Source organism: Ursus americanus, chromosome 4 (assembly GCF_024610735.1).
Source record: "Ursus americanus isolate L20-20 chromosome 4, mUrsAme1.1.p, whole genome shotgun sequence".
Lineage (NCBI taxonomy): Eukaryota > Metazoa > Chordata > Mammalia > Carnivora > Ursidae > Ursus > Ursus americanus.
Genome location: NC_142130.1, coordinates 72,728,877 through 72,742,013, shown reverse-complemented (window position 1 = coordinate 72,742,013; position 13,137 = coordinate 72,728,877). Strand labels below are relative to the sequence as shown.

The 13,137-nt window shown below is 39.6% G+C and overlaps 1 protein-coding gene across 8 annotated transcripts in view; it reads left to right on the top strand.

Annotated features, from left to right (window-relative positions):
- Positions 1-13,137, top strand: part of NRIP1 (nuclear receptor interacting protein 1) — a 101,084-nt gene that overhangs the window by 47,911 nt on the left and 40,036 nt on the right. The gene's annotated exons all lie outside the window — the stretch shown is intronic.

The following is a 13,137-nucleotide window of genomic DNA, read 5'->3' as shown; positions in this document are numbered from 1 at the left end:
TGATAATACAAATTCCTTTTTCTTCACTCTTCTGACTATATTCAGAAAACCTAGTGATGAAGTTATTTAATCATTCTACCTACATCTTATTTTAATCATTTTGTTTATTGTTTCTTGTAATTTAAGCAAGCAGATCTTTAAAACATCTTATTTATTTAATAAAAATTACAATTACTGATAATTATTCGGTTGCTAGTCATTCATCACATATTCACGTATTATTTTTTCCCCTAAATTGAGATTTTTTAAATCAACCAGACTTTTATTTCTTAAATGCTGCGTTCTTTCATTCAGGTATAATTATGTGTTAATGACTGATAGTCTGAAATCTGTTTTTATATTTGAGATTTTATATTTTTATATTTTATATTTTATATTTAAAATATATAAAATATATTTTATATTTGAGGAGCATAGTTGTTACTGGCCCCCAATTCCCAACTTTTAATTTCATTAAAATGAAAATTATAATCATGCATATTCTTGTGACCCGCAAGATATAATTAGTTTGTTGTTGTTCTTAATTTGTCAACGCCCTTGTTTTCCCAAGTACCAACCACCACTTGTGACAGTTGGATAAATAAATCATAGATAGCCAGCTGGCAAATTTACATAGCCAATAAGTTGTCCTTGAAAAATGATCAAATTTAGATCTTTCTCCCAGATAGAAAAGACAGATTATTTAGAATGTACAATGAATAGTTTTGAAAGCATATAAAAATGAGCTATTCATGTGATTACTACTTATGTGTATTTAAATTTTTTTCAAGATTTAAAAGTGAATATGTTAAGTGTATATTTTCTAAATTATGTTTTGAATGAGAGTCCATAGTCAAATAAATTTGGAGAAGCTGTCATGATATAATATATCTTTTCAGTAGGCATTCCATTAACCAGCCATCGGGTTCTCAGTTTCCGAAAGGAGGGCCTTATATACACTAGTATTTGATAGAAAACAGTTGAAGACTCCGAATTAATATATTCCATGAGGTCTTACTATAGTTTGGCTGTCATACAGCTACACTCCAAAAACAGGTCACTTTTTTATTTTTATTTTTATTTATTTATTTATTTATTTTTATTTATTTATTTATTTATTTATTTATTTATTTATTTATTTATTTATTTATTTTGAGAGGGAGAGAGTAGGGGGAGGAAAAAAGGGAGAGGGGGAGAGAGAATCTCAAGCAGACTCCATGCCCAGCACAGGAGCCCTACTTGGGGCTCAGTCTCACAACCCCGAGATCATGACCTGAGCCAAAATCAAGAGTTGGATGCTTAACCCACTTAGCCATGCAGGCACCGTGGTACACCATATTTTTAAGTAGAGTGATGTCCTGAACGAGCGGCCAAAGAGAGTGATTAGGAAAAAAGGAGAAGAATTTGATTAAATGAATATTGCAAACCATATAAAGCATGAAGTGTTTATAAAGCTTCTCAGTGCCTTAGGCCAGATTTCCTTTGCTCACTTGTCAGCTCCTCTTTTTGAAAAGAAAGTAGTCATCCCATATAACTAATACAATAAAATCACCCTTTTTTGTGTTTTTTAGGACTCCATATACTTTCTGTGCTCTGTTTATTTCAGAGTGCAACATTTATTAGCTGATTTTGGCAAATATTGATACTATAAAAAACTAACTATCTCAGGTAGAATTAGGTAATTGACTAAATCAGTTTAGCTTAAACACTTGAATATACTCATTTTCTCACTAATTGTGGAGTTTTTATTATATCTCAAGAGTTCTAACTGGAAGAGTTCTTTAACACGTGTGGTTTTTCTAGTTCAATTACTTTGTTGATAACTATTTCAACACACGTAACTATTTCAACACACGTTTTAAGTGCTCAAACTTTCCTATCAGATATAGAAGTATCTGTATGAAGAGACGACCGCCAGTGATTCAGCTCGTTCTAACGGATTGGGTCACCAGGTTGGTAAAGTGAGTCTAATCATCTACATGGAATGCCTTCCCCAAACTTTATACAACATTTCTTAAAGTACAACATTTCCTAAAGTAATGTTTTTAATTAAGAAATAACACTTTGAGAGGCACCTGGGTGGCTCAGTCAGTTAAGCATCTGACTCTTGATCTTAGCTCAGGTCTTGATCTCAGGGTCCTGAGTTCAAGACCCCCTCCATGCCCAGCATGGAGCCTACTTAAAAAAAGAAAAAAAAGGAAAGAAATATTTGAAATATTTGAAAAAGTGTTTAAACTCCTACACGAGGTAATCAGTTGAAAACGTGGTACTGGTGAAGCTAAGATCAATCCAGAATCTAGGTGACTTATTTTATTTGGAATTAATTCCCATAAAGTATCTTGGTTTTCTCAGCTGATGTTTCCCTTACTTTGTGGACAACCTGGACAAGAAAATTTGGATGATGGGTTAAAATGAAGCATTAATTTCCAACATTGCTTCTACCCACTCTTTAATTTCCTTTCCCATAGCCAGCACCTTGTCTCGGAGTGCATTTCTTACCTGGAATGCTTGTGCTGGAAGCCTCCTTACTTACGCCTTTGTCTCCACAACCACCACATTTTCCTAAAACTTTGAATTTGCTTCTGTTACTTCTCTGACAAAGTAATTCAGTGATCCCAATAGCTTAAGGGCCATAGGAAAGTAACAGGCCTTCCTTAATCTTAATTCACTGTTAACAATGGGAAACGTTAATATAATTAACATTTTGCTGAACTTGGTGTCATTAAAGAATTGACTTTTTTAAAGGCTTTTTACTTAGTACGTTAATTGATACAACTGACATCATTTTGAAAGGAAAATTCCCCACTATACCTTCCCCACTATACCAAGCCTCCATGTCAACTCAGTTTTTTTCTCTCCCATGAAAGGTTTCAAATGAAATAATTAAAATAATTTTAAAATGTCTGATAAGAGTGTCCATTCACTTTCTTTTCTTACTGAGACCCTGGTCTTTTTCACTTAAAATAACTGTAGTGAACCTGATATTCTCCTTGCTTCTCTGCTGTGCTTGTCCTTCAGCCACATGGCCTGCAGTTTGCACATCTGAAATTAGTGCGATGCTAACAGTACAGCTTATGCATTTTATTTAGATAACCATAATTTCCTCATTCTCGATTAGAAATATACTAGAATTTTCAAACCCCATTTATTTATTTATTTTTTGCGTTTACTTACAGAAAGATTATTGATGGGGCACCTGGGTGGCTTGGTCGGTTGAGTGTCTGACTCTTTTTTTTTTTTTTTTAATGATTTTTTATTATATTATGTTAATCACCATACAGTACATCCCCGGTTTCCGATGTAAGGCTCGATGATTCATTAGTTGTGTATAACACCCAGTGCACCATGCAATACGTGCCCTCCTTACTACCCATCACCGGTCTATCCCATTCCCCCACCCCCCTCCCCTCTGAAGTCCTCAGTTTGTTTCTCATAGTCCATAGTCTCTCATGTTTCATTCCCCCTTCTGATTACCCCCCCCTTTCTTTATCCCTTTCTTCCCCTACTGATCATCCTAGTTCTTATGTTCCATAGATGAGAGAAATCATATGATAGTTGTCTTTCTCTGCTTGACTTATTTCACTTAGCATTATCTCCTCCAGTGCTGTCCATGTTGTAGCAAATGTTGAGAACTCGTTCTTTCTGATAGCAGAGTAATATTCCATTGTATATATGGACCACAACTTCTTAATCCAGTCATCTGTTGAAGGGCATCTCGGCTCCTTCCACGATTTAGCTATTGTGGACATTGCTGCTATGAACATTGGGGTGCATATGGCCCTTCTCTTCACTACGTCTGTATCTTTGGGGTAAATACCCAGTAGTGCAATGGCTGGATCATAGGGTAGCTCAATTTTTAACTTTTTAAGGGACCTCCACACTGTTTTCCAGAGTGGCTGTACCAACTGGCATTCCCACCAACAATGTAGGAGGGATCCCCTTTCTCCACATCCTCTCCAACAATTGTTGTTTCTTGCCTTGTCTATTTTTGCCATTCTAACTGGCGTAAGGTGGTATCTCAGTGTGGTTTTGATTTGAATTTCCTTGATGGCTAATGATTTTGAACATTTTTTCATGTGTCTGTTAGCCATTTGTATATCTTCATTGGAAAAGTGTCTATTCATATCTTCTGCCCATTTTTTGATTTGTTTATTTGTTTCTCGTGTATTGAGTTTGAGAAGTTCTTTGTAGATCTTGGATACCAGTCCTTTATCTGTAGTGTCATTTGCAAATATATTCTCCCATTCCGTGGGCTGCCTCTTAGTTTTTCTGACTGTTTCCTTGGCTGTGCAGAAACTTTTAATCTTGATGAAGTCCCATAAATTCATTTTATCTTTTGTTTCTCTTGCCTTTGGGGATGTGTCATGAAAAAGGTTGCTTTGGCCGATGTCGTAGAGGTTGTTGCCTATGTTCTCCTCTAGAATTTTGATAGATTCCTGTCTCACATTGAGGTCTTTCATCCATTTGGAGTTTATTTTTGTGTATGGTGTGAGATAGTGGTCAAGTTTCATTCTTTTGCATGTAGCTGTCCAATTTTCCCAGCACCATTTATTGAAGAGACTGTCTTTTTCCCACCGGATGTTTTTTCCTGCTTTATCAAATATTAGTTGCCCAAAGAGCCGAGGGTCCATTTCTGGGCTCTCTATTCTGTTCCATTGGTCTATGTGTCTGTTTTTGTGCCAGTACCATGCTGTCTTTGTGATCACAGCTTTGTAGTACAGCTCGAAATCCGGCATTGTGATGCCCCCAGCTTTGTTTTTCCTTTTCAACAGTTCCTTGGAGATTCGGGGCCTTTTCTGTTTCCATACAAATTTAAGGACTGTTTGTTCCAGTTCTTTGAAAAATGTCCTTGGTATTTTGATCGGGATAGCATTGAAAGTGTAGATTGCTCTGGGTAGCATGGACATTTTAACTATGTTAATTCTTCCGATCCATGAGCATGGAATATCTTTCCATCTTTTTATGTCTTCCTCAATGTCTTTCAAGAGTGATTTATAGTTTCTAGAATATAGGTCCTTTACGTCTCTGGTTAAGTTAATTCCAAGGTAACCTATGGTTTTTGGTGCTATTGTAAATGGGATGGATTCCCTAATTTCTCTTTCTTCGGTCTCGTTATTCGTGTATAGAAATGCAACTGATTTCTGAGCATTTATTTTGTATCCTGCCACGTTACTGAATTGCTCTATAACTTCTAATAATTTGGGAGTTGCTTCTTTTGGGTTTTCCATATAGAGTATCATGTCATCTGCAAAGAGAGACATTTTGACTTCTTCTTTGCCAATTTGAATACCTTTGATCCCTTTTTGTCGTCTGATTGCTGTTGCAAGGACTTCTAGTACTATGTTGAATAATAGTGGCGAGAGTGGGCATCCTTGTCGAGTTCCTGATCTTAAGGGAAAGGCTTCCAGCTTTTCTCCATTGAGAATAATATTTGCAGTAGGCTTTTCATAGATGGCTTTTATGAGATTGAGAAATGTACCTTCTATTCCTACACTCTGAAGGGTTTTAATCAGGAAAGGATGCTGTATTTTGTCAAATGCTTTTTCAGCATCGATTGAGAGGATCATATGGTTCCTGAGTCTTTTCTTGTTGATATGATGTATCACGCTGATTGATTTGCGAATATTGAACCACGCTTGCATCCCAGGTATGAATCCCACTTGATCGTGATGGATAATCCTTTTAATGTACTGTTGGATTCTATTAGCAAGTATCTTGTTGAGGATTTTGGCGTCCATATTCATTAGGGAAATCGGTCTGTAATTCTCCTTTTTGATGGGGTCTTTGCCTGGTTTGGGGATCAAGGTAATATTGGCCTCATAGAATGAGTTTGGTAGCTTTCCTTCTGTTTCTATTTTTTGAAATAGCTTTAGGAGAATAGGTATTATTTCTTCCTTGAATGTTTGGTAGAATTCCCCAGGAAAACCATCCGGGCCTGGAGTTTTGTTATTTGGAAGGTTGTTTATCACTGACTCAATTTCTTCATAATTAATTGGCCTGTTTAAGGAATCAATTTCTTCCGGTTTCAATCTTGGTAGTTTATAGGTTTCCAGGAAGGATTCCATCTCTTCCAGATTGCTTAGTTTATTGGCATATAGCTGTTGATAAAAATTTCTAATAATCCTTCCAATTTCAATGGTGCTCGTCGTGACCTCTCCTTTTTCATTCATAATTTTAATAATCTGGGTCCTTTCTCTTTTCTTTTGGATAAGTCTTGCCAGTGGTCTGTCAATTTTATTGATTCTCTCAAAGAACCAGCTTCTAGTCCTGTTGATCTGCTCTACTGTACTTCTGGTTTCTGCTTGATTGATTTCAGCTCTAATTTTGGTCAACTGCTTCCTCGTGCGTGGATTAGGCCTGTCCCTCTGTTGCTGTTCCAGCTTCTTGAGGTGAGAATATAAAAACTGCATTTTAGATTTTTCTATTCTTTTGAGTGAGGCTTGGATGGCTATGTATTTCCCCCTTAGGACTGCCTTTGCAGTATCCCATAGGTTTTGGACTGTTGTATTTTCATTCTCATTGGTCTCCATAAATTGTTTAATTTGATTTTTGATTTCCTGGTTTATCGAGTCATTCCTGAGCAGTATGGCTCTTAGTCTCCAAGTGTTTGAGTTTCTTCCAAATTTTTCCTTGTGGTTGAGTTCCAATTTCAGAGCGTTGTGGTCTGAGAATATGCAGGGGATAATTTCAATCTTTTGGTATCGGTTGAGACCTGTTTTGTGTCCCAGAACATGGTCTATTCTTGAGAATGTTCCATGGACATTAGAATAGAATGAGTATTCTTTGGTTCTGGGGTGTAGTGTTCTATATATATCTATGAGGTCCAACTCGTCGAGTATGGCATTCAAAGCCTTTGATTCTTTGCTTAGTGTTTGCCAGGGTGTTCTGTCTATTTCTCATAGTGGAGTGTTGAGGTCCCCTACTATTAATGTATTTTCATTTATATGTCTCTTTATTCTGGATAAGAGTTGGCTTGTGTATCTTGCTGCTCCCCTGTTGGGGGCATATATATTTATAATTGTCATATCCACTTGTTGAATACTTCCCTTAAGAATAATATAGTGCCCTTCTGCGTCTCTAACTATAGTCTGTAGTTTAAAATCCAATTTATCTGATATGAGAATTGCTACCCCAGCTTTCTTTTGAGGACCATTTGCGTGAAAGATGGTACTCCATCCCCTTACTCTCAGTCTGAGTGCATCTTTTGGTTTGAAATGAGTCTCTTGTAGACAGCAAATGGATGGGTCATTTCTTTTTATCCAATCTGCAACCCTGTGGCGTTTTATGGGATGGTTCAAACCATTTACATTAAGACTGATTACTGAGAGATATGATTTTAATGTTGCCTTGTTGCCAGTAAAGTCTTTGTTTGTATTGGCTGTGACTTTCTGTTCTGTATCACTCTTGGGGCCTTTTTACTTTTATAGAACCCCCCGTAATATCTCCTGTAGGGCTGGTTTCGTAGTTACAAAATTGGTTAGTGACTGGCGATTCTGAAATGTCTTTATTTCTCCATCAATTCTGAATGACAGCCTTGCTGGATAAAGGATCCTTGGCTGCATGTTTTTCTCTGAAAGAGCTTTAAATATGCTCCCCCAATCCTTTCTCTCATTCCAGGTCTGTGTAGACAGGTCTGACGTAATTCTGATGCTTTTGCCTTGGTACGTGAGAAATTTCTTTGCCCTGGCCGCTTTCAATACTGTATCCTTGCATCTAATATTTGCGAAATGCACTATGACGTGACGTGGTGTAGGTTTGTCGTGGTTGAGCTTGGGAGGGGTCCTCTCTGCTTCTTGGACACGAATGTTTGTTTCCCTTGCTAGATTAGGGAAGTTTTCAGCTACAATTTGTTCAAATATCTCTTCTAGACCTCTGTTTTTCTCCACCCCCTCGGGGATGCCGATGATTCTAACATTGGATCGTTTCATTGAGTCAGTAATCTCCCGTAACCTACATTCGTGGGCGTGGATTTTTTTAAGACCATCTTCTATTTTCATTTTTTCCTCTATTAACCCATCCTCCAATTCACTAACCCTTTCCTCTGCTTCTGCGACCCTGGCTGTCAGAGCCTCTAGTTTTGCCTGCATTTGGCCCATAGAATTTTTAATTTCTGTCAGATTTGCTCTCATTTCTGTCCTTAGGGATTCTATATTCTCAGTAACCTTTTCGTTTATACTTTTTTCAATTCTACTCATCATTTTGACCATCCTTACTCTGAATTCCATTTCTGATAATTTGGTTACATCCATATCCATTATTTCTGTGGCAGAGGCCACAGTCTCACTGTCTTTTCTTTGCTGGGGGGGGCTTCTCCTTCTTGTCATTCTGATGAAGAGAGGTTGCGGGGTTGTCCAGAGCCCAAATTATTGACTGGGTCCCAGGCCGTGCCCCTTGTTTTATAGGGATCTTAGGGATGTGGGCTTCTTCTTTAAAGATTTTATTTATTTATTTATTTATGTGGCAGCCAACCAGCGAGAGAGGGAACAGAAGCAGGGGAGTGGGAGAGGAAGAAGCAGGCTCCCAGCGGAGGAGCCCGATGACGGACTCCTTTCCGGAACGCTGGGATCACGCCCTAAGCCGAAGGCAGGCGCTCAATGACGGCGCCACCCAGGCGTCCAGGTTGTGGGCTTCTTGATTTTTCAGCCTGCCTTCTGTGTTCTGGGGGAGGGGCCTGCCGCGCCGATACTCAGGCAGCCATGTTTGGGTAGAGTCTCCGTGTCCCCTGTGAGGGGGATGGGGATGGGCACTCTCTGAGCCGGTATTTCCAGGCTTTTGTTCTCTGGCGGCTTTCCCTGGCGGTTTGCTGTGCCTCTTCTGAGAGTCAGAGCAGCAGCGGCCAAATTTCAGCCTCTGTCACGGAACAGAGGGATCGCGGCCCGTTCTCTACTAATGTTCTGGCCACTTTAACTCTGTCTCTGTTGGTGCTGCTCAACCCTGCAGCGTCCCGGGATGTGCGCCCCACACCCGGCGTCCCAGCCCTCACTTCCAGGGCCGGCGCGTCTCTGTCCTTTGTGTTTCTAATGCCGCCAGCCGCCCACGCGCGCTCCGGAAGCTCCCGGTCTCAGTCTGGATCCAGTGAGCGCACCGGGATTCCGGGGTTCCGCGAGATGCCTGGTGGCGCGCGCACCCGGCTCACGGTCTCAGTCTGCTGTTTTGCGGGTGCCGACCGTGAGCCCCGCCCGCTCCCCATGCAAGTGGCTACCGCTTCCCGGCGCCCGAACGCGGCGGCTCCCTCCCCCTTCCGTTTATCTTCCGATATCTGTGCACAGTTTCATGGCTCCCCGCTTCGTACCTCAATACTCAGCGCTGGAGATGTTCATTTGTAGAGATCCAGATGTATCTTCCTGCGTCTCAGGCTGGTTCCGTGGTTGTTTAGGCTGGTCTGGTACCTATCCAGCTCCACTCGAGGGACCGGCTGAAAACGGTGTCTCCTACTCCTCCGCCATCTTAACTCCTCCCGAGTGTCTGACTCTTGATTTCAGCTCAGGTCATGGTCCCGGGGTCGTGAGATTAGCCCCTGGACGGGCTCCCGCACTGGGCATGGAGCCTACTTAAGATTCTCTCTCTCCCTCTCCTTCTGCCTTGCACCCCCCCGACCCCATGCAGGCATGTGCACTCATGCATCCTCTCTCTCTTTCTAAAACAAAATAGGTATTGATAGTACAACCTATGCAAGCTCTAGCTTGAAGCTTTTATCTCCAGTTGTCATCCTTCCTCCATCCCACCATCTTGCAGCTTGTTCTCTAAGGTTCTTGAAATACCTGTGGTGAAGGACCAGTTTTCATTTTAGTTCATATTTTTTAACAAATTACTTTTATTATATTTTGCAAAAGCTGCCATCTATGAGAGGTTGGAAATTAAGAAAACAGCCTACAAATTACAAGTCCACATTCTTCATCATTGAATTCAACTGATACCAAAATACATTATCAGATTCTATAAAACTTCTTAATTACAATTTCTGTTATTTGAACAGAATTCACAGATCTGTTATTAGAAACTTTAGGTTTCTAAAACATCCTGTGTGCTGTTGCTCTTCCTTCTGGGACTGATGCCCCTCCCCCTGCTTGCAGAGCTCTCTGTAACTTCTGTTCCACTTGGCAAAGCCTTGATTTTTGCTGTCAGTTCACATGCCACCTCTGTGGCAGAGTGCCTTCACTAGCAAACGTGTTCCCTGCCTCTCTTCTTCCCAAGAATCTGCCCTTCCATGCTCTTTTCACTTCGTGCATGCCTTTTCTTATCCTAGTATCTCACTATGTTGTGGATTTTATTTCTCCTGACGGGGGTGAGCCCACTAAGGGCCAGTTTATCACTTAGCTATCCTTCTGTCTTCGGCTCTCAACACATAGCCACTTCCTTTAAAGTATTTGTGGATTCGTTACTTCCGGCATGGTGAATTCAGAAGAGTAGTGACTATGCAAAGGTGGTAGATAGTTCATATCGTCTTTAGTTAACTAATTTTCTTTTTTAAAAGGTCATTTTTATTCTTTCCCCTGCCCAGGTCTTTGAGACATTTCTGCATAGACAGCAGTATTTATCTGGCATAGTTATAGTATAAATTCTCGAAAATTAGAAAGTAGAGATTTTGTTTGAAGATGAAAACCAAGATTGAAGTTCTTGACTCTTACTATAGTAGACTAGCAGCAGTTCTCAAACTTTTCAGGCTCAGCACCCCTTTGGACTCTTAAATTAGTGAGGACCCAAGAGAGCTTTTCTTTATGAGGGTCGTATCAACCAATATTTTACCATATTAGAAGTTAAAACTGAGAAAATTTTTCAAACACAGGAATATACAAGGCTACACTCCATTAGCCATTAGCCTATAAGCCATGACACATCGCATGGCCTCTGGACAACACCATTATACACTCATGAGAGAGAGACAAAAAAGCAGATAACAGGTTAGTATTATGAAAGTAGTTTTGACCTCATGCACCTCCTAAATGGATCATGGAGACTCTTGGGGTCCTTGGACCATGCTTTAAGGACTTCTGCTTTACCGGAATTTACTTGTCTAATTGCCAACAGAGTATTTTGTATTTTTATTTCAATAATGTATCCTAGCTTTTGTGTTTGTAGGTTAGTAAGTTGTTGTTGTTGTTTTTAGTATCTGCAAGTCTTATCATATTACCCCCCCCATATTAATGTCTAGACATAGAATGTGCTGGAACCTATTACCGGTGGGATGGAGATGCTTACTCAAGAAGTCATTCTATTTGTAGATACTTGGGAAGGTCATTTCTAGTTGTGCCCTATCACTACACTGGCTTTCAATTGCTAGACCTTTTTATGACTTGCAAACCTCCAGATATATCTCCTGTGATGATAATTCTTCCTCCAGAGGGTTTGGAGATTTGGTCATTTCTTAATGAGTTCACAGAGTAAAGTTTACTTCTTCTTCAGGGAAGTGAGAAACACTCCCTTCAGAATCTTTCTTCTTCTCTCCTTTGTTTGACCTTCCCCTCCACTTGCCTCAACCTGATCCCTGATGCTGGCTTTCCTTTTCTGAGTACAGTCTGCTCTCTGGCAGATAGTTTCTTGGCCCTAGTGACTCCTGTTCTTTTTTACTCCCTACCCTCTTACCTTGGCTGATACTCTGTTAAATTCTTTCTGAGGTCTTAGCAGGACAGTCAGTCTCTAGAGTATTTGACGACTCTCTTCAAATTGCGTAGGTACTGGGTCTTCCCGGAGAGTTCTGGGATTTCTTTGTGTACCTTGTCAGCTGCATGGGAATACCAAGATGGCTGCTAGTTGAGACCTAATTCCCTGACAACTCAATATTCTTTTTACTAATAGGCTTTTTATTGTGTAATGGTGTCATGGTGTGAACTATAATTTAGGGACTTATTATAAGTGATACACTAGAAGCACAAAGCTGATAGAATGTTGGGGACTTTTTATTTTTTAATTCTGAGTTCTAAACGTAGTACATACTCAATAAATGTTTGCTGAGTTAATTTTATGCTTATTAGTGTTGATGAAACTCTTCATAAAGTGGTAGCCTCATCAACCACATTATGATTTAAGCCAGACACCTCTCTCTTATAGCCAAGGGAAATATGCCTTCATGCTATTCTGAAAAGGTACATATTGCTGCCTTAATAAGCAAAAATCCTTACCTGATACTTAATGAAGATTGTTATTTGAAATGTATAAAATTCAAATCTCCAACAGATTCTGATTCTCTTTGTTACTTACTTCTATAGAAATTCTTAGTTTTCTTGAAACTTAGTACAAATCATGTCAACAAGGTGATTTACAAACGTACAAACGTAGGCGTGAGATACAATAATTATTTTCATTATTTTTTGACTTAATGAATTTGCTATTAAAAATACCCTTTTTTTACAGCACTATTTATGTTCTGTAAATTGCTTTCTAAATATTCAGACCAGCCTTTATTGTTTTTCAGTTATCTTTTTCTTCAGCGTTCCTGCCCCCTGCCTTATTTTGACCATGTTTTCTTCTCTGCACTAATTCATCTCTATTTCTCCCCTCCAAGCCATCAACAACTCTACAACTTCTGTTTTTGTTTTTGACATGCATTTAATCATACCATTGCCTGTAAACCTTCCACTGCCCACCAGATAAAGGCTAGCTCCTGGCATGGCCTTGATTCAAAGTCCTTGGTCCCAATTGCGTTTTCAGCTTAATCTCTGGTCACATTGGACCACCCCCTTCCTGTATCACGCTCAGCTCTTCCCTGACTTTGAGTGCTATTTATGTAACCTAGAGTGGCGCCATTCTCTTCTCCCTGGCCAGCCCTTCCTTGTTTTTTAACCATCACTGCCCACCACCTAGGGCACATGTACCTGTGAACTGAAAACCTAGTTCCTGCTGACTGCGTTCCTAGAGTACTTTTTTTACAGACTTCAGCCGTAGCATTTAGCGTGGTATATCCTCTTGTCTCCTTTAGCACAGGCACCAAAGAAGAAATTCACATGTACGGTTCACTCTCATATGTTATCTGCTTACTACGTATTACTTTACCGTTTTTCTATCCCATCTTCAGAAAAGTGTATCAGAATTTAAGTAAGTGAAAGTGTGGTTGTTACTCAGCTAATCTTGAATTTACTTAGTGTTTTTTTTTAAGGGCATAATTTGAAACCTATTGAACCTTAATAAATTCTGTGTCTTTGACTAAATACTCTTTATAAC